The sequence below is a fragment of the Toxorhynchites rutilus genome, chromosome 2 (assembly GCF_029784135.1).
Source record: "Toxorhynchites rutilus septentrionalis strain SRP chromosome 2, ASM2978413v1, whole genome shotgun sequence".
Taxonomy (NCBI): domain Eukaryota; kingdom Metazoa; phylum Arthropoda; class Insecta; order Diptera; family Culicidae; genus Toxorhynchites; species Toxorhynchites rutilus.
Genome location: NC_073745.1, coordinates 99,015,391 through 99,038,799, shown reverse-complemented (window position 1 = coordinate 99,038,799; position 23,409 = coordinate 99,015,391). Strand labels below are relative to the sequence as shown.

Sequence of the window (23,409 nt, the reverse complement as noted above, 5' to 3'; positions counted from 1 at the left end):
GTGAAATGTTCCTTTGGGAAATAGTGTTTTTGCAAAAGTTAGAGATGTAGCTACTGCAAAACTGTATGGATATTAAATAAGTTCAGTGTTTCAGTGTCGTTGTAGACAGCGAGCAATCAACAGTACATGTTAACGCTGAGAGTTAATTCAACAATCTCTTCAAATTTGCGAATCATTCGCGCTTTTTAATGCAAGCATTTCGTCGTGTCTTGTCAGTGTTACCAAATATAGGGTTGGGGAAAAAGAAATGTCGTATTTCTGATCAAAATTTGACGCTTCATTTTACATACTTAAAATTATCCAATTTAAGTCAAATATACGCCGTTTTGTTCGCAAACTTGTTGCCATTTAGAAGGCAACTTTATTCTATAACAATGCATGAATTGATCTGAATTAGAATTTGTTTTAGAATTGAATTTGTAAATTGATTCATTCATTTACTGGTTTAATCAATAATTTAATTAACCCATTAGTGTCCAGCGTGTGAAATTTAATACTCAAAAATGCCCGTTTTTGAAAAACTGTTTTTGATGAAACTAAAGTGTTAAGCGCCATTTAAATGATATCACATGACAATTTAAGAGTGTTTTTTGTATCTGTGTCATTGTATCTGTGATTTTTAGTTGTTTTGTTGTGTATTGAAGCTTGCAAAGTTCGAGTTTCCCGCAAAAGTCGCAAAGTAAACATAACCTACATCTGGGCAGTAATGGGTTAATACACACAAATGATAGCTTCGCACTGTGGCGATATCGTAACCAATGAGGTAATCCGAAGTGCGATTATTGCCAGTTGAAAACACAAATGATTACTAAGCCAACGGTCGGACATTGTCCTGCAGATGGGCAGCTTCGCGCCCGAAACCGGTCGACATAAATTTTAATTCGTTTAATTAAGTAAGAACAATAAGTGTTATGTCTTGTCTCGCGTCGCGTCTTATGAGTAAGCCAACGGCCTTGCGGTTATATCATAGGTATAACCCACCCATAGTTTTTGTTCTGTATGATTGAGCTGGGAATATCATCGTTGCAGAATCATTACATCCGAATGGTAACCTTGAATCCGTTGCCACGGATGCAAGCCTGCCGCTAACTTATTCCTCACAAAGAAACTCCAAAGCAATTCTGTCGTGAAAATTTTCACGTAATTGCGAGACATATTGTTCTTCAAGTGTCGCGCCGTTTTTCAACACTTCGAGGTGCTTCTACCAAGTGTAAACTTTCTTATCAGCAGCAGCGACAGTGCTATGGGAATTGCTGCCAGGGGAAACTGTGCTGCACCGAAGATCTCTTGAAGCAATCACGAAAAACTGGAAGAAAACTCAAACACACAAAAGTGTCCCCCCATCAAGTGCAGAAAAGCGACAGTGGAAGCAGCAGTGCTACTTATGCTAACTAACGAACGCTTTCACAATGCCAGTGTTTATGACCTGTGAACCACACCAAATTAAACCGGCAACTGGGAAACCTCTTCACTTTTGATAGCATTTATGTAAATAGCTTTTGAAAAAAAGCGAAAAAAGCATGTTTTAATAGCACATTAAATTTTCAAACGAACCACTTATAACAATACGAAACCAGTCTCCCCAATACCTCATAGTCTCTCTCCGGACCTGCTTTCCGGATGCTCGATTATGTTTGTGAGGTTAGTTTACATCGTTCGTTTTTCTTTCCCGGTGCGGACAGAGAACTCCCACTCACATCACAACAGCAAGCAAGAACTGCAACCGGGTTGTGCTTTATCTGCCACACGTTAATCTGCCGCTGTTCCCTCGTCCTTATGATCGGCTCTACAATATATGTGTGTGTGGGCAATGTTTGAGAGGCTCGTGTACATGTCCTGCGACATAAACCTAGGGTCCACCTGTGTGCATATGAACACGTCAGTAGCGCGCGTACGTGCTGCGAAATGCTACCACACGCTTTGCTGCAGGCAGGCCTCGCTGTTGATTCTGTTTTGCCATGTTTTTGCCACGGCAGCAGTGTTGTCGGAATCATGACAACTCGCGTTCCTTGTGAAACAATCAGACAGTGAGGGACACGTGTTTAATTGAGAAGGTACCCCCCACAAACACTATAGGCACAAAGGAACGGGATTCGGGTCAACCAAGTACGTGGGAGGAGGAGGAGTACACGAGTGCAGCAGCTACCGACGTGTTTGCTATTGATGTAGTTCTGACTGTTTGTGTTGCTTTTTAGGTAGTTTATTATTTCGCACTGAAGGACTACACTTCCGGAAGCTTGAACTCGCAAAGCTATGATGAGCGTGAACTGTATGTTCACATGGATATGTGAACATTAATGCACATTAGAACTGACGTCAGGAGCCTCGTTTAGCCGTAAGAACCCTCGTCTGAGGGTCTGGAACGCCGATAAAGGGAACGATGATGGAGTTAGAGTTCTGGAAAAGGAGGAAGCAACAAAGCGTGAGCTACATAAGATTGTTTATGCTTCTGCTAACCATCGGTTTTCTAGAGCTGAAGTGGTGACTATTCTTGAAGGTTCTAGCGTTTAAGCAACTATTGCGCTGAGTGTTGTATTTTTGGGGTCTTATAGCGTCCTTTGTTCCATTGACATAGTTCAACCAAATGTTTCCCAGAAGTGATGTCGTTATCCAAAAAAATGGAAGCGCACGATACTTGATCGAATGTGATACTAGGCGGCTCCACCGAGGTGCCCTATTTGGGCAAACTTCGTCCCGCCCAAAATTTGTTTTTTGTTATCAATGCCTTCAAACATTCACGTTTTCTTACTATGAGCAAGTTAATGGGTCCAATCGCAGAACTGTTCATTGATTGATCTTCTATTCGACCCCGTTGAATTTACCTTTTACTATAAAATTCCTAGTATTTCTAACAAAACTCATCATTATAATATCAGATTATTTTCAGACACAATTCTCGTTCAAGATTTTTCAATCACTTGCAAATAACATGTTTCTCCGTTACATGGAATAAATGTTTTGTACATAAAATACGATAGAATAAAGACAGCCCTAAATCGGACAATTCCTACCTCGAGTTCTGCTCTTATTAACACATCCGGCGAACCCTTTTTTGGTATAGATAAAAGAAGATATATAAGTGCGTTTCATCACATTAAAATCCATTTCCAGTTTCGAAAAAAGATCAATTTCGTTTGCGCAAACATCAAATGTATTAACAGCACTTGTCACTATGTAATTGAAGAACATATGGGAATTTAATTTTCCCTTTTTCCTTCTGAGTTTTCCGAAAATTTTCAATTGTCATGTTTGGTTGGAACATTTTTGATTGAAATATGTGTAACATTTTTATGTGACCATCTCTCCATTCCAGAGGAGGAAGGGGTGTCATACCATTATAGGAATATTTCTCATACCCAAAAACCCTCACATCCCAAATTTTGCTTGATTAGTTCTCGAGTTATGCAGAAGTTTGTGTTTCGTTTGTATGGCAGCCCCCCTTAGAATGGGGGGGAGTGTATTCACCATAGAAACGTTTCGTGCCCTGTAAAAACTTCACATGCCAAATTTAGTTCCATTTGCTTGATTAGTTTTCGAGTTATGCAGAAATTTGTGTTTTTCATTTGTATGACAGCCCACCCTTAGAGAGCAGGAGGAGTACCATAGAAACATTTATTGCATCCTAAAACCTCCACATGCCAAATTTGGTTTCATTTGCTTGATTAATTCTCGAGTAATTCAGAAATTCATGTTTCATTTGTTTGGCAGCCCCTCTTAGAGAGGAGCAAAATAAAGAGAAAATCCGACATATTTTACAGTACTACTATGACAAAGGCAAAAATGCATCTCAAGCTGCCAATAAACGCTCCGGAAGGCCTGTCGTCGAGTATAGTAGCATAGTAGCAGCCGTAGCATCGGCCAAGAGCTGGGGATAAGTCATCAAACCGTTATTAACCATTTGAAGAAGCTTGGATTCACAAAGAAGCTCGATGTATGGGTGCCACACACGTTGACGCAAAAAAACATCTTTGACCATATCGACGTATCGATAGAGGCCGCATTGTCTTCCATTAGGACAACGCCAGGCCACACACTTCTTTGGTAACGCGCCAGAAGCTCCGGGAGCTCGGATGGGAGGTTCTTTTGCATCCGCCGTATAGTCCGGACCTTGCACCAAGTGACTACCACCTGTTTTTGTCCATGGCGAACGAGCTAGGTAGTCAGAAGTTAGCCACAAAAGAGGCCTGTGAAAATTGGCTATCCGAGTTTTTTGGAAATAAGGAAGCGAGCTTCTATAACAGGGGTATTATGAAGTTGGCATCTCGTTGGGAACAAGTCATCGAACAAAACGGCGCATATTTGACTTAAAACAGATGATTGTAACTAATTTTATGAACAAATGAAAATTCAAAAAAAATACCGCAGGACTTTTTTGACAGCCTAATATGTATAGATGATTACTTCACTCTATGCGCGAAGCCTTGTAAACCATGTGTTTCTCCGTGAGCTGTTATCATTCAGTTCATTAATATTTAATTTCCTCTCCAGCATTTCTTTATTGTGTTCCACATACAACATATGACGTTTGGTGGCTAAAATCGCCTTTAAACATATTTTTACCGTTAGAAACGTTCTCTGCAAAGTTCATAAGTTTCAGAACTAGTCTAACAAAACTATACGCTATTTGTTGTTGGAAATATATACGAACAATTTGTGCCACAAACTTTTCTATAAGGAATAGATAAGAAGTTAAGTCCAAGGCAGAGCTTTGTCAATGTTATCTCTTCTCAAAACGGACTTATTTAAATGCAAGAGGCTGCAGTCAACTGGGATTTCTTTTAGTTTTAATTACTGAAAAACTTTTGATTTTGGGTTTTCTACCGAACCGAAGATTTCTATTTTTATTACTACAAACTTCAGATTTTGGGGTGTCTAGCGCACACTAAAAATGTCCTGGGAGTGTCGCTCGAACACCCATCATGTGTGCATGCATTTTGTTTCGCTCCGTGTTAAGCATTTTCAGAGAGCGCTTTGGCTGTACCGATTTGAACCAATTGTCAAATAAACTCTCAGCATTAACATGTACTGTTGATTGGTCGCTGTCTAGAGCAACAAGTAGGTTTTCTCTTATCCACTTACATCTCCAACGCTCACAAAAACATTATTTCTCAAAGAAATAATTCAAAAATTGTACTATGCAGTGATGACCGATGCAGAATAAATTTTCATCTTCAGTTTTTTACCGATGAACACAGTTCTCACTGCTGGAATATATTGCTTTTCATTCGGATTGAAATGCGCTGCACTTCGACGCCACTTTTAACCCGGAAACAATGCTAGAATTTGCGAAAGTTGAATGATCGATCGGAAAAAAACATCCAACTAGCGACCAGAGCGTAGTGACAACGTGGATTTACCAATGGCCTTTTTCAAGGCTAGAAGCAAATGAATCGAGAAAGGTTAGAAGCCTTTGTAATTTAAAACATCATCATCATCACCAATAAGACCGAACACATTTCTAATTTCTAACAAGCCTTCTTCTAGCAAATAAATTATCTAAATCAATTCATTTTTTATTACATAGGACAGTATTTTAGAATGCATCGAAATTTCAAAAATAACTTTTCAGCGGAAAGTTTTGGTGGCTCGGTAAAGGACCGATGAATTTCAGTGGGCGATTCTGTTGCTTCCATTAGAAATATGAGAAAATTTAGTACAGGATATAGTGGTGAATCATTTAAATTAGTTAAAGTTCTCTAACAGCTCTACAATTTGTTCTTTGATACCCAACTTCTATCTATCTTGATTTCGCTGCAATCATGATTTTTACCCCACTGTACATATAATAGCCACTCGAATTTCACTTTAACGTTGAAAGGTTACATTTGTTTCCTAAAATGGGTCATATTTGAAATTCAAAAAAAAAATTTTTTTTCAAACTGTACATAATCGAGTCCAAAATTGTATATAATAGAATCACATATAATCGAGTCCGACCTGTATATAGAGCAATGTTTTTCTCACGTCACCGGAGAGCAACTGATCAGATTTGCGTCGTCTATATATCGTTGAGTTTGTCTTTGACCAAATTAGAATGATAGAACACTTTGGAAAATATGAAAGATGTATAGAATTATTTGAAAAATCGACTACGCATGTTTCGCAGTGAAAATCATTCATCAGATAAATTTTGAAGATCTGAATGATAACACACAAACTCTTTTGAAATATATTAGTTATTTTTTTTACCAACCAAAATATTCTCTCGAAATCATTTATATGGCAGAACAACGTTTGCCGGGTCAGCTAGTTTCGTATAATTGTAATGAGGATTTAATCTAAGTATTAATTGATTATTTCAGTAAAGGTTGACTGAGCTTCAAAACTTTGTGTTTTAGTCATTCAAAGAACATCAAGTCGTTGTTATCTTTCAATACATTCCTATCCAGTGGTGTTCGATTTTTATAATCATCCTTCTTCAACTAATCGAATACTTTTTAGCCGCTCGTTAATCGATGTCGGTTAATCGCCACTTAGATTATCCGTCGTTAATGAAGAAGAGTGATTTTAACAATCTTATTATTAAAATTGCGAATGTACTGTGCGTCGAAGCAAAATAATACGTTGAGAAGACGAGCGAAGTTCCTTTAGGAACGTTTATATCATTCGAGAAGAAGAAGAGCTTTTGCGCTGTTCTGAATTATGGTTCTGATTACCCAAAGGGGACATTTTTTCATTTCATTTGAACCCTTTTAAACATTTGGCAATACCTTCCTGATATATCAACTGATATAATTTTTTATCATTAATGCTGCCATTCTATTCTATTTTTTATAATACTCTTAAGTATTTCGAATCTCATACACAGCTACAGCTTTTATCTGTAAAATTATTTCCTTATAAAAAGTGCGTTTTTTTATGCTGGCTTTACTTTCTAGCAATTATCAGTAAGGATTAATTTTAAATTAAAAACAATGAAACACACAACAATATATAACTCTGAACGGAAAGCTCGCCAAAATATATTTTGTGACAAAATAAGACAAAACAAAAATTGTCATAACAAACAAAATAGAGGGAATCATGTCAGGGATGCGACCACATTATTGACGTAGGACTACGAAATTAATTTATTCAATTAATTTTACTTATCACTTGGATATTATTTTTAAAATTTCATAAACAACTCTACTGAGAATGCGATCAGGCGTAGTGGTAAGATCCATACCTCTCACGCCAAAGGCCACGAGTCCAATTCTCACTCCTGACATTCTTCAAAAAATGGAAGTAAAGTGACGAACCACCCAAAGGAGTTGAAAATACTATGATGCAGAAAAAAAGCCGAAAATCTGAAAAGAACCGATGGTTTGTGCGATTCTGTTGCAGTTTGCAGTTGGAGATGGTTGATTGATGATTCGTTCGTGCCCTCACGAGAACAATACAGTAGCTGACTATATGCAGCAATTTGTTTCCTTATATCAATGTACGCATTGCACTAAATATTCATTTCATAATTCATTGTACTAAGTATTCATTTATTCTAAGTTTGTTGGATCGATGGCCACTTTTATCTACCTTTGGTAGCGCATAAAACCAACACTAATGTGTGCGTGTGGTGCAAGAATACAGAAGCACTCTCTTCCAGACAATATGAAAATCGACGCTATGCTTCCACCGAACGAAATTGCATCTCTGTTTGTTGGATCGATAGCATAAGCGTGGAATTCCCGGTCGGGTGGCGCTCGGTTCTCCGGAACGTACCTCTGGATGCTTGAACTTGAAAGTCCACAGCGGAAATTCTTCTGGAATAATAGTTCTTAAAATAAATGATAAATTAACTCCTTCTGCTTGGTAAACAGTGAAATAAAACATGTTGTGACAGGAGCGAAGCAGATGATGATGAAGTTTTTAATTATAAGAGGCTTTCAACATTCTCAGTTCATTCGTCTATAGCCTTGAGAAAGGCCAATTTGGAAAACTTGAAAAGATGAAAGGCAATTTGAAAAGCAAGCTGAATGACTGATGAATCGTCAATGAGAGAAGCAGTAACATACGCGTTGTATTTCAGGATGAGGTTGTGACAGGTAAGTTGAAATCCTGCTGCTACCGATGTTTTGGCTGTTTATGTTGCTGCTTTTAAATCGCTGTTTCATTTCTGGTTCTTCTTTCTTTGGTTGTGAATATTACCTACTTCACGATTAGAAGAAAACTAATCGCTTCGTTGCTGGTCAACTATTTTTTTACATACAAGAGAATCACTAAAGGATGGGACTTACGATGCAATATTTCAGGAATTATGAAGCATGAATTACAACATTCCTTATTCCTGTTAAGGAATCTTCATCTATAACATACCACACAAATCCTAGAGAATTTCCGATTTGATAGGTATGCAAATCATCAAAACACCTTTTGCAGTAAAACAGTAAAAATAGTTGTTAACGAAAAAACTATTTCATACAAAAGGTGACCTGTTTTATGATTTGGCTTTCTTGCTGAAAGGCGTAGAGCTACGTCAAAAATACGAACGAAATGTTCAATTCAAGTTACAGTATTTTGAATTGACCTTTTTTCCACGTAATTTTTTCCAATTTATGAAATATTTGTAAAAATCGTGAATTTGTAAAAAAATCTGAAAATGCAAAAATGTTAATAAAACTCGGTAAATAGAACGCTATTGACATAGGACTATGTGTTTTATTTTTATGTAGGGAGTCACTCTATGAAAAATGTAACGATTCATTATGAGATTTCAAACGCATATTACTCAAAATCGTTATTGCGACATATGTGTTATATACCATTAGACAGGAAATTTATCTAGCAATTTTTTGCTCGATACACGAACAGAAAATATAGGACAACGCCAGGCCACACACTTCTTTGGTAACGCGCCAGAAGCTCCGGGAGCTCGGATGGGAGGTTCTTTTGCATCCGCCGTATAGTCCGGACCTTGCACCAAGTGACTACCACCTGTTTTTGTCCATGGCGAACGAGCTAGGTAGTCAGAAGTTAGCCACAAAAGAGGCCTGTGAAAATTGGCTATCCGAGTTTTTTGGAAATAAGGAAGCGAGCTTCTATAACAGGGGTATTATGAAGTTGGCATCTCGTTGGGAACAAGTCATCGAACAAAACGGCGCATATTTGACTTAAAACAGATGATTGTAACTAATTTTATGAACAAATGAAAATTCAAAAAAAATACCGCAGGACTTTTTTGACAGCCTAATATGTATAGATGATTACTTCACTCTATGCGCGAAGCCTTGTAAACCATGTGTTTCTCCGTGAGCTGTTATCATTCAGTTCATTAATATTTAATTTCCTCTCCAGCATTTCTTTATTGTGTTCCACATACAACATATGACGTTTGGTGGCTAAAATCGCCTTTAAACATATTTTTACCGTTAGAAACGTTCTCTGCAAAGTTCATAAGTTTCAGAACTAGTCTAACAAAACTATACGCTATTTGTTGTTGGAAATATATACGAACAATTTGTGCCACAAACTTTTCTATAAGGAATAGATAAGAAGTTAAGTCCAAGGCAGAGCTTTGTCAATGTTATCTCTTCTCAAAACGGACTTATTTAAATGCAAGAGGCTGCAGTCAACTGGGATTTCTTTTAGTTTTAATTACTGAAAAACTTTTGATTTTGGGTTTTCTACCGAACCGAAGATTTCTATTTTTATTACTACAAACTTCAGATTTTGGGGTGTCTAGCGCACACTAAAAATGTCCTGGGAGTGTCGCTCGAACACCCATCATGTGTGCATGCATTTTGTTTCGCTCCGTGTTAAGCATTTTCAGAGAGCGCTTTGGCTGTACCGATTTGAACCAATTGTCAAATAAACTCTCAGCATTAACATGTACTGTTGATTGGTCGCTGTCTAGAGCAACAAGTAGGTTTTCTCTTATCCACTTACATCTCTAACGCTCACAAAAACATTATTTCTCAAAGAAATAATTCAAAAATTGTACTATGCAGTGATGACCGATGCAGAATAAATTTTCATCTTCAGTTTTTTACCGATGAACACAGTTCTCACTGCTGGAATATATTGCTTTTCATTCGGATTGAAATGCGCTGCACTTCGACGCCACTTTTAACCCGGAAACAATGCTAGAATTTGCGAAAGTTGAATGATCGATCGGAAAAAAACATCCAACTAGCGACCAGAGCGTAGTGACAACGTGGATTTACCAATGGCCTTTTTCAAGGCTAGAAGCAAATGAATCGAGAAAGGTTAGAAGCCTTTGTAATTTAAAACATCATCATCATCACCAATAAGACCGAACACATTTCTAATTTCTAACAAGCCTTCTTCTAGCAAATAAATTATCTAAATCAATTCATTTTTTATTACATAGGACAGTATTTTAGAATGCATCGAAATTTCAAAAATAACTTTTCAGCGGAAAGTTTTGGTGGCTCGGTAAAGGACCGATGAATTTCAGTGGGCGATTCTGTTGCTTCCATTAGAAATATGAGAAAATTTAGTACAGGATATAGTGGTGAATCATTTAAATTAGTTAAAGTTCTCTAACAGCTCTACAATTTGTTCTTTGATACCCAACTTCTATCTATCTTGATTTCGCTGCAATCATGATTTTTACCCCACTGTACATATAATAGCCACTCGAATTTCACTTTAACGTTGAAAGGTTACATTTGTTTCCTAAAATGGGTCATATTTGAAATTCAAAAAAAAAATTTTTTTTCAAACTGTACATAATCGAGTCCAAAATTGTATATAATAGAATCACATATAATCGAGTCCGACCTGTATATAGAGCAATGTTTTTCTCACGTCACCGGAGAGCAACTGATCAGATTTGCGTCGTCTATATATCGTTGAGTTTGTCTTTGACCAAATTAGAATGATAGAACACTTTGGAAAATATGAAAGATGTATAGAATTATTTGAAAAATCGACTACGCATGTTTCGCAGTGAAAATCATTCATCAGATAAATTTTGAAGATCTGAATGATAACACACAAACTCTTTTGAAATATATTAGTTATTTTTTTTACCAACCAAAATATTCTCTCGAAATCATTTATATGGCAGAACAACGTTTGCCGGGTCAGCTAGTTTCGTATAATTGTAATGAGGATTTAATCTAAGTATTAATTGATTATTTCAGTAAAGGTTGACTGAGCTTCAAAACTTTGTGTTTTAGTCATTCAAAGAACATCAAGTCGTTGTTATCTTTCAATACATTCCTATCCAGTGGTGTTCGATTTTTATAATCATCCTTCTTCAACTAATCGAATACTTTTTAGCCGCTCGTTAATCGATGTCGGTTAATCGCCACTTAGATTATCCGTCGTTAATGAAGAAGAGTGATTTTAACAATCTTATTATTAAAATTGCGAATGTACTGTGCGTCGAAGCAAAATAATACGTTGAGAAGACGAGCGAAGTTCCTTTAGGAACGTTTATATCATTCGAGAAGAAGAAGAGCTTTTGCGCTGTTCTGAATTATGGTTCTGATTACCCAAAGGGGACATTTTTTCATTTCATTTGAACCCTTTTAAACATTTGGCAATACCTTCCTGATATATCAACTGATATAATTTTTTATCATTAATGCTGCCATTCTATTCTATTTTTTATAATACTCTTAAGTATTTCGAATCTCATACACAGCTACAGCTTTTATCTGTAAAATTATTTCCTTATAAAAAGTGCGTTTTTTTATGCTGGCTTTACTTTCTAGCAATTATCAGTAAGGATTAATTTTAAATTAAAAACAATGAAACACACAACAATATATAACTCTGAACGGAAAGCTCGCCAAAATATATTTTGTGACAAAATAAGACAAAACAAAAATTGTCATAACAAACAAAATAGAGGGAATCATGTCAGGGATGCGACCACATTATTGACGTAGGACTACGAAATTAATTTATTCAATTAATTTTACTTATCACTTGGATATTATTTTTAAAATTTCATAAACAACTCTACTGAGAATGCGATCAGGCGTAGTGGTAAGATCCATACCTCTCACGCCAAAGGCCACGAGTCCAATTCTCACTCCTGACATTCTTCAAAAAATGGAAGTAAAGTGACGAACCACCCAAAGGAGTTGAAAATACTATGATGCAGAAAAAAAGCCGAAAATCTGAAAAGAACCGATGGTTTGTGCGATTCTGTTGCAGTTTGCAGTTGGAGATGGTTGATTGATGATTCGTTCGTGCCCTCACGAGAACAATACAGTAGCTGACTATATGCAGCAATTTGTTTCCTTATATCAATGTACGCATTGCACTAAATATTCATTTCATAATTCATTGTACTAAGTATTCATTTATTCTAAGTTTGTTGGATCGATGGCCACTTTTATCTACCTTTGGTAGCGCATAAAACCAACACTAATGTGTGCGTGTGGTGCAAGAATACAGAAGCACTCTCTTCCAGACAATATGAAAATCGACGCTATGCTTCCACCGAACGAAATTGCATCTCTGTTTGTTGGATCGATAGCATAAGCGTGGAATTCCCGGTCGGGTGGCGCTCGGTTCTCCGGAACGTACCTCTGGATGCTTGAACTTGAAAGTCCACAGCGGAAATTCTTCTGGAATAATAGTTCTTAAAATAAATGATAAATTAACTCCTTCTGCTTGGTAAACAGTGAAATAAAACATGTTGTGACAGGAGCGAAGCAGATGATGATGAAGTTTTTAATTATAAGAGGCTTTCAACATTCTCAGTTCATTCGTCTATAGCCTTGAGAAAGGCCAATTTGGAAAACTTGAAAAGATGAAAGGCAATTTGAAAAGCAAGCTGAATGACTGATGAATCGTCAATGAGAGAAGCAGTAACATACGCGTTGTATTTCAGGATGAGGTTGTGACAGGTAAGTTGAAATCCTGCTGCTACCGATGTTTTGGCTGTTTATGTTGCTGCTTTTAAATCGCTGTTTCATTTCTGGTTCTTCTTTCTTTGGTTGTGAATATTACCTACTTCACGATTAGAAGAAAACTAATCGCTTCGTTGCTGGTCAACTATTTTTTTTACATACAAGAGAATCACTAAAGGATGGGACTTACGATGCAATATTTCAGGAATTATGAAGCATGAATTACAACATTCCTTATTCCTGTTAAGGAATCTTCATCTATAACATACCACACAAATCCTAGAGAATTTCCGATTTGATAGGTATGCAAATCATCAAAACACCTTTTGCAGTAAAACAGTAAAAATAGTTGTTAACGAAAAAACTATTTCATACAAAAGGTGACCTGTTTTATGATTTGGCTTTCTTGCTGAAAGGCGTAGAGCTACGTCAAAAATACGAACGAAATGTTCAATTCAAGTTACAGTATTTTGAATTGACCTTTTTTCCACGTAATTTTTTCCAATTTATGAAATATTTGTAAAAATCGTGAATTTGTAAAAAAATCTGAAAATGCAAAAATGTTAATAAAACTCGGTAAATAGAACGCTATTGACATAGGACTATGTGTTTTATTTTTATGTAGGGAGTCACTCTATGAAAAATGTAACGATTCATTATGAGATTTCAAACGCATATTACTCAAAATCGTTATTGCGACATATGTGTTATATACCATTAGACAGGAAATTTATCTAGCAATTTTTTGCTCGATACACGAACAGAAAATATATAAAAAAAATGGAAAAAAATGACGATAAAAATGGGTATGTTTTTTCGATTGCACTAACCATTCGCTTTCCTTCCCGTACAACGAGCAATTTTTTTGCCTACAATTCGGAGTTAGCTCACAATGTGAGTTGATGTGAATCATGAATTATTCTCCATTTGCCGATAATAGGTTAGCAGAATCAATGGAGGGATATATTCTTGGAAGATTGGAAGATGTTGGAGGATGGAGTTGAAGGATGTCATAATGTCGAGTATGTTGTTTGGTTATGTTAAAACTGCAATTGATGAATTCAGCTGGCTGCTGATTTAGAAATTCGAAAGGGTATACATACTCACGCGTATCAGATTAGAGCTTGAGTAGTCGCGATCTTAATATTATCTTAGAAGCCCGCTCCACTTCTCCGAATGTACTTGACCATTTTCCTTCCCTTTCCTATACTTAGTAGAACTTAGCACCCAATGAGATCAGTTCACTACAGCAACTACACAAACTTCCCAAGAGAACACTCATGGTCATAGGATACTCAATATGCATCACCTGGCCCTAAAGTTATTACAAACAATGTTCCGGGCAACGTGACCACGAAGGAGAAAATACTATTTCGATCTATAATATATTTCCGTAGTCATAGATTTATCTGACTTAGGCTTATATTTATGTAGATCTTAACTATTATGTTTAAAATGATAAATGATGATTCCTTGTCTTCTGCATAATTTATTAATTGAAAAAATTACAGATTTTCAATAATGAAAAAACTCAATTCAAATGCAATTACTACACACAATCACAGTCCTATGTCAAGATTCCGTCCGTGGCTCTAGGCCCAACCCTATAAAATTTTGTTTTTAGGATATTTCATTCTATATCAGGATACCCATTTTTGTGGGAAGTGGGAATTTGATCGCTCATGACAGGAATAGGGGTACAGTCAACCCTCCTATAACGCGGTGAGTGCGTACCGCGTTATGTGGAAACCGCGCTATAAGAAACTCGGATTTTGCATACAAATCAGGCTAATCCGTAGCGCGTTGTATGGAAACCATCTACCGTGTTGTATGGAAACCGCGCTATAATACTCAGAATGAGTACAAATCACATCATTCGTACCGCGTAATATGGAGACCAATGAGAGATCATAAAAGGAAATGATAAAAAAATAAAACAAAAAGTAAATGGGTCTGAGCGTAGGGGCACGGACGGAAGTTTGACGTAGGACTCTAATTGTTCAGAACAGTTGTTTTTTTTAAATGTGATTCTTTTCATTGTTCAGAAATCTGTTAGTTTAATTCTTTTGAAACTCTAAATAGTAGCCTTGAAAAGTGGCTTTTTCGGTGGAATAATGTTCGTTTGCAGACTATCACAATCAAGTCATATTGGTTCTACTTCTCAATCTATAGAAGAAGTTGAGTCATTGAGAGTTATGAATATGAGCCATGAAGATTAACATTTCATTTCGTTTAATTTTTGTGATGCGATGTAATGCCGATCTCAATAGGTCCTCGCATGATAATCGCTGCCATCCTCCTAGTATTGATATCATTTTTTGCAATACAATTACCCATGTTGTCACAGCCCGGAAGACACTCCCTTATGGTGTCCATCACCCCGTCATATACAGAAGTCATTCCCTAACTGGACTATCTTCAACTGGACTTATCTATAACAGGGCGTACGTTAACTGGGATGCAAAGCAGTTATGTATCAATAGTAGATGTTATCTTCAATTCGAAATATTGCTTTCATAAAATGAAGTTGAAAGGTGTTTTCTAAGACAATAAAGAAGAACATGAACGAGAATATATCTTTCTCTGTCTGGGCCTACTATTTGGCCTGTCTGGCATGTTTCGCTCCCTAATATTGGCTCTAGCATATATATTATACAAATGATATACATGTATTGGGGAGTAGAACATTTTATGTTATCTTTCAGCTCATTTAATGTAATAAATCGAGATGCCAGAACATTTGCTAAAAATTAACTTTGGCTGTAGTAGCAGTTGAATACTACTTAAATAATGAGAGAGTGCAGAATTCATTCAAACATTTCAATTCATTTTTAACATTTCAGATTCCGCTTTCTGTCGTACTGTTTTCTACCGCTTCTTTTATGATCTCTCACCCAGCTTAACATATTGAGGACCGCACGTTTTGGGGCGAACTTGAACGCTTCATATGTTCGGATTCCACGAATGAGATCGTTTCCTTCGATGTGGATGAGACGAAGGTGAGGCATTGGTAGGCCTTGTTAGATTTTTGGGAAACCAAAGATTTAACCTTCAAGTGTAGAAAACACTGGTTATTGCGTGATCCATCCTAACAGACGGAACGCGAAACATGAGAAATCTCGTGAGCGGTCCGCAATGTGTTAATAACCAAATGGGCGCACTTTTTCTATAGATCTGCCTTGAACGAATCATATTCTCTAAGCCGGAGCTTGCCTGAAACCGATGTCGTAAACGGCTAAGAAATTATCTTGAATGTTTATATAAACATATTCAGTTAAAAACATGCATTGGTTGCACGAAAAGAACTGATAATACGTGGTTGAACGGAAACCGCGCTGTAAGAGTACCGCGTTATAGGAGGGCTGTCGCAATTTCATCACCGCGTTATATGGAAACCGCGTTCTCAGAGTACCGCGTTATAGGAGGGTTGACTGTATATGAAATTCCGTTAGGTTTAGTGTTAAGGTTAAGGAGATGACTTGAAATTGGTCCATTTCATTGAGGTTCTTGGCTATTCATTGCATACCGAAAGGACACACATTGGATCGTGCGAGGATAAATGTCATTTGCGATTTCTATTCTAGTATCGCTTTAGCCAGCGACCAGTCAACAGACCTTGTTAAGGCTGAGATTGAATTTTAAAGTTTTCAAATTGGTTTATCGGAGAATCAAAGAATTGCGACAAAAACACATAAATTATCGGCCCTTTCCAAGGCCGCCAGAAATTTTCATTCGCAGGTCTTTATATGTCAATATCATTGCGAAACAAATTGTAGCTTAACATCATGATTAATCTTACAAAAACGAAAAGATGATAAGAAATAACACAATAAAATATACGTGTGCTGCTTGCTTTTTCCACATCGGGCAAGAGGTTGAATGATATTATTTGCGATTTCTGTTCCAGTCGACGCTATCGTACTCTAGTGAGAGAATATAAACGGAAGAAGGAAACGGAAACGGAAGGAAGATGTCTGGATTCAGAAGTTAAGCGAAAACATCTATTAAATATTGTCCAGCAGATACACACAAACAAAAAAAATTAGGACCATAACATATTTTGATACAAAAATGATTATAATTACTTTATTCTTCAAAGATATCAAAATCAGCATGCATCATAGTTTTTCGGCAAGATACCTGACAAGTTTTTGGAACTCAATATAATGAAATGCGGAGGACCAAATCTTCTTCATAATTTCCGTATCCTAGAATCTCGATTTGGCTGCAAAGCAGGAGACCCCCTGAAATTCACTACAATCATGACAGAGAGGGTGCTTTGAACACCGTGTACTCACCATTCCATCCATCCATTAATTTCACTTTATTTTCCTAACGTTTAGTTCTCGCTGATGACATACAAGAGCAAAAACAACTCCAAGTAAAATGTTGGAATAAATTTGGCGATGTTCGAACAAAAGATGAAAAGTTTCAATTGTTTTTCTCGACTTTTCTCTCTCTCGTGCGCGCTACCTGGGAAACTGAAACACGATGGATACCAGCAAACAATGTAGAGAGGTGGAAAAGTTTTATAGCTGTTCTGACGAAAATCTGCTCCTCTGTGTTCCTTTCGCTTCGTCCATACTACCACCCCCACCACCCTCAATTGTGTACAGATAGTTAGAGGCGAAAACACTGGGCGAGAGTAAACAAACCTATTTCACGTCTTGATGATGACGAAACGTTCCGAGCACAAAGACGAAACTCGACGGGATTGTGTATACCCCTGCTTGTTCGAGCAATGTTTGAGAGGCTCGTTAGCATATTTAGATGGACTATTGTCAAACAACTCGGTGAAAAGCGAAATGGTCATAATCCTTCACTGAAATGGTCGCTTTACTTCAAGAGAGCGCTTCCACAGGCTTAAGTCCGCGCCTCACGGGCGGGCTAGAGTTTTCTAGGGCACAGAAGTCAAGATAAAGATCTGCAGGAGTGAGCTAAAAAAGGCTGTCATCTCTTGAATGAGAATGTAAATAATCTCACACTGAAATGAATCACCGAGAATGTATATTCATGTGCCAGAATGACTTGTAATTAATCAACTAATCAAGCGTAACAGAAGTCTCATTCAATCGTTATCAAAACAAGAACGATGTATTGATAAGCTTCGTAAGTTAATATAAACAAGAAAAAAATATTTTGCAGTATCTACTCAACTGAAGCAAGCTATGATGAGCAATACAATATCAATCACAATATTTTCTAATTCGGATGAATGGATTATAACTAATTATTAATTGTTTCGTTCAGTTCATTGAGCGGTGTTAATTGTGAATATGTTTAACGCCCAGACAATAATTTCATTAGGTTATAGTTATGGTTTGGGAAATGAGTTTAAATATCATTTAAATGTATGTAACAATTTGAACTTACAGTAGCATACTTCATGAATTGTCTCACTTTGAAGAATCTGGTCGATTAGGTAGCGATCAGGATACCTCATTCGCTTGGTGTTTGATTCCCTTCGCACCGTAGTACTTTTTTTTGTCAAAAATTAGAATCGTAATTTTCAAGATACGACCGCATTGTTGGCGTAGGTCTACCAAAATATTTTATTCAATTCTTTTGTTTATATCTGTAGATATTGCTATTTTAGAATGAATTTCGATTAGGGAATCAGCTAAATCACTAGACTAGACACCCAAACGATGCTTTTTCATTACGGCTCCATCCGTTCCGAAGAAGAAGAATACACGAGGTGTTTTTTTTTGTTTTTTCTTTACGTTTAGTGTTGAGTTCTAGTGTTCGCCTCTGGCTTTGAAAACGACTAACACGAAAATAGGCAGCAACTCACACACAACTTTGAAAAAAAACCATTTGAAAACCTACTCTTAGCAACCGATAAAAACCTACTCTTAGCATCGATAAAAACGATAAAATTGAAATTTGAAATTTTGAGAATCACAAAATGTCAAAATCTCATCTTGAAAAAAAATATCTGAAAATTGAAAAAAATGAAATTTTAAATCCGTAAATATCAAAATTATAAAAACTCTAAATCTCGAAACCTTTAAATCTTAAAATTTCAAAATCTTTGAATTTGAAAATATCGAATTCTTATAATTTGAAAATCTCAAATTCCAATACATATTCCGAAAATTTGAATATCTAAAATTTAAAAAAAGTTAGAATTTAAAATTTGAAATTCTAAATTTCAAAACCTCAAAATGTCAAAATCAAATACTTCTTCAAAAATAAAAAAAATAAAAATTTAAAAATTCGAGAATCTGAAAATTTTCAAATCCCAAAATCTCAAAATATCAAAAACTTAAAATCTCAAATTCTCGTTCTAATAAAAACCGCAATTTAAAATCTGAAAATCTCAAAATGTTAAAATCTCAAAATCTTAAAACTTGAAATCTGACAATCCTAAAATGTGAATCTCTGAGAATCTAAAAATCAGAAAAAAAATTAACATCAATTTTTTTCAAAATTTTAAAATTCTGAAATCTCAAAATCCTAAAATCTAAAAATCTTGAAATATTAAAATCTAAAAATATCAAAATCTCAAAATCTAAAAATCCAAAAATCTGATTATCTCAAAATCTGAAAAGCTTGGAATCTCAAAATTTAAAAATCTTAAAACCTTAAAATATTAAATAATTTTTCTGCTAAAGAAAAGTTGAAAATCTGAAAATCTGAATATCTGAAAATATGAAATTCGAAATTGAATATATGAATGAAAAATAAAAATTCCATCATCATTTCAGAATCTTAAAATCTGAAAATATAAAGTAAATAAAGTAAAGTTAAAATCTTCAAATATTCATTTTTTCCATTGTTATTTGATGTTCATAATTAATGTTAATTTTTAGATCTTCAGATTTTGGTATTTTGAAAATTTGAGATTTAAATCAGATTTTGAGATTTTTAGGTTGTGATATTCTGTGATATATAAATTTAGTATCCTTTAAATCTGAAATTTTCAAAATTTGATATTAACTTCAAAATATCAAAGTCTTAGAATCTCTAAAGTTTTAAAGTAAGAAACCAAAAAAAAACTGAAAATGTGAAATCTTCAATTCTCTAAATCAGATTTTTATTGTAAAATTTCAAAATTCCAAAATCTGTTATATAGGAATATGAAAATCTTAAAGTCCTAGAATCTTGAAACCTCAAAATCTGAAAATTACAAAATCTAAATTGAATTTCAAAATCTTAAATTCTCTAAATCTCAAACTTTAAAGTCGGAATTTCTCAAAATTCAAAATATCCCAACCTCAAAAAAAAGAAAAATTTGAAATCCCCATATCCTAAAACCTAAGATATCACAAGCTGAAAATGTAAAAATCTTATAATCCTAGAATCTCAAAATTCGATTTTCATCTCAAATTTTCAACATTCCAAAATCTTAAAAACTAAAAATATGAAATCTCAATATTTGAAAATATAGAAATATGAAAGTCTTCAAAAACTAGGACCCCAAAATCTTGTAACCTCAAAATCCTAAAAATATAAAATCTGATCTAAATTTCAAAATTTCAAAATCTCAAACTCTAAAATCTAAATTTCTCACAATTTTATAACATCACAATCTCAAAATCTCAAAAACTGAAATTGTAATAATCTTGAAATCATAGAATTTCAAAATCGGATTTCCATCTCAGATTCTTAACATTCCAAAATCTGAAAATCTGAAGATCCCAATGTTTGGAGATGTCTGATTTTAATTTCAAAACCTGAAAATTCAAAAAACTAAAGATCTCAAAAAATTTTAAAACATTGAAATCTTAAAATCTCAAAATCTCGAAAGCTGAGAATGCTTAAGCCTTAAAATTATAGAATCTCAAAATTCGATTTTCATTTCAAATTTCCAAAACTTCAAAATCTTAAAAAACTGAAAATTTTGAAATCTAAATTTTTGAAGATCTCGAAGTATGAAAATCTGAAAGTCTTAAAAAATTACAATCCCAAAATCTTGGAACCTCAAAATCTGAAATTTCAAAATTTCAAAATCTTAAATTCTCAAAATCCCAAACTCTAAAAACAGAATTTCTCAAAATTTCAAAACATCGCAATGTCAAAATCCCGAATGCTGAAAATGTAAAAAATTTGAAATCTAAAAATCCTTAAATTTAAAAATCTCAAAATTCGATGCAAAACCTGAAAATCTGAAGATCTCAATGTTTGAAGGTCAATATGAAAATCTTAAAATCTTAGAATCCCAAAATCTCGAAACCATAAAATCTGAAAATTTCAAAATCTGATTTTAATTTCAAAACCTCAAAAGTTTAAAAATCTTTTCAAAATATTAAAATATTAAAATCTCAAATGTTCAAAGTTTAAAAATCTAAAAAATCTCAAGATTATAAAATCTAAAGAAATTAAAATTCAAATCTTGAAAATCTCAATATATAAAAATATAAAAATCTAAAAGTCCGAAAATCCTGGAATTTCCTATACATGAAACCTCAAAATCTGAAAAATTGGAAGAACCGAATTTCAATTTCAAAAATTCTAAATTCAAAAATCTCAACTTCTCAAAATCTCAGAATCTCATATTCTTAAAACTTTAAAATACCTAAATATCAAAACGTTCAATTCCTAAAATCTCAAAATCTCAAAATTTCAAAATATCTCAAAAGCTCAAAATCTAAAAATCTTAAAATCATAATCCAAAAATCTTTGAATCTAAAAATCTGAAAATTTCAAAATCTGATTTGATCTCAAATTTTTAAAATTCCAAAATCTAAAAATCTTTAAATCTTTAAGTTTTTAAATCACAAAACCTCAAAACCTCAAAATTTCAAAAATGTCAACGACTTGCCGCCGGGTGTCTAAATATATCAAACATTTATGAGTTGTGAACAATAGTTCGCCAGCCCTTTTTATAGTAGATGTGTTATTTCGCTTGGCCAACCAGGTTTCCCATGGACACTCTCAGAAATACTACATGGGCTGAAAAGTCTCGGGACTTTTCAACAGATGGCGCCACTAAAAAAAGAACAAAAAATGGTTGTTTTTATCAAAAATTCCGGGACTTTTCAGCCCATGTGGTACATTGTGTAAATTGTCGGTTTGACTTTTTATAGAGGTGTTACAAATATGTGAACTATTTGAGAATTTTTGACGCGATGATTCACGTAGAATATTGTCGGTACGTTTTATTGCAGAGGTGTTCTCCCGTTGGCCTTCTCAGGTTGCTTCTAGATACTCTCCGTCGCCGGTTGTTAAAGTATGTGCAATATTCGAGAACTAGTGATGCGATAATTCTTGAAATATATCGCCAGTGTATTGAAATATGGAATTTCATTTCGTTGAGGAGTTGAGAGCCCGCGTTAACATTAGCGCATCAAATCCTGGTTTTTTCCTCTTCATACTAACATATATCCATCCCATGATAATTTTATGGAATTAGAATATTTTGCGAAATCGAAACAATTTCAAAGAGTAAAATCGGAAAAGGTCCGGTTCAAATCGGTTATTTTTAGGCTAATTTGGCATGGAATTGCTCTGTTACAATGTTTTTGGGACCATAAACTGCATTCATCTACACTCAAAAATAATTTTTAGCACATGTTTTGTCATCCTGATTTATTACATTAAATGAGTCTCAAAAAAACAGAAAATGTAATTACTCTCAAATACTGGTGTAGCATATGTATAATATATATATATGGTGTAGCAATATAAGATCAATATGAACGAGTGAAACAAGAGACGCATTGCAAACGAGCACGCATTAAAGCTTTTCGCATATTTTGCCACATATACGGCCCAAACCGAGATAAATATAGATTCACGTTTATGTTCTCTTTTTTCCTTTTAGAGAACAGTTTTCAACTTCATTCTATAATGAGGTGTAATATTATCACGCATTTATGCAACAGCACTAGTAGCTATGTGGATATCGTGGTCGTTCATAACAGACTTACATTCTAGCCGGCCTTGGTTCGATCTCGATCCCTGTTGACATCGTTTGGGCTTTTTTTGGGCATAATCCCAAAAAAAGAAAAAAGGAAGAGATGTCTGCTCCCATACATACACACATTTTAAAGCTTTGAAACATATGCTTTTATTTGCTTACAAAAAATTTCTCCATCCTAATACATTCAAAGTTGCTCAGTGGTACATTCTGAACGAAATTTGATACCCCTACCATACCAATTATGCGGTGAATGGCTTATTGAATTCGCCTCGCAGAAGAAAAAAAACTCAGGTGGACTATGACAGCCACGGAAGCAATAACTGCTACGAAGGAGCATACTTTCAATGAAACCCGAGTGCAATGCAAAAACCCTGGATAAAATCACGACGATTCGAATAGGAAACCATTCGAACAGACGCGACGTATGTCGGTGACTGCCCCATTCGCTTTTTCAAATATTTAGCTTCCGCAAAAAAAAAAACGAGAACCAATAATCTCGCTGCTTCCGGCACTGCAGCAGGGAGAATCGCATTTCCTACTGTTGGTGGTGACTAAGCTGGTGGGTGGCGGGGAAAAATTGCAAGTGTCAAAGTTTCGGCAGCTCTTTTAAATTAGCGCTAATTTAGGAAATGAGATAATTAATACCGAAATTTGTAACTGAATTTAGGCTTGCTGACTGTCGTCGTTATTGTTTTGTGTTGGAAGGGAAGGGTTGCCCTCGAGAAGGGG

The 23,409-nt window shown here is 35.1% G+C and overlaps 1 protein-coding gene and 1 pseudogene across 4 annotated transcripts in view; both read left to right on the top strand.

Moving 5' to 3' along the window:
* LOC129771710 (calcium-transporting ATPase type 2C member 1) overlaps nt 1-23,409 on the top strand; it is a 188,331-nt gene that overhangs the window by 50,025 nt on the left and 114,897 nt on the right. The window lies entirely within an intron of this gene.
* On the top strand, nt 730-895 carry LOC129772298 (U4 spliceosomal RNA; annotated as a pseudogene).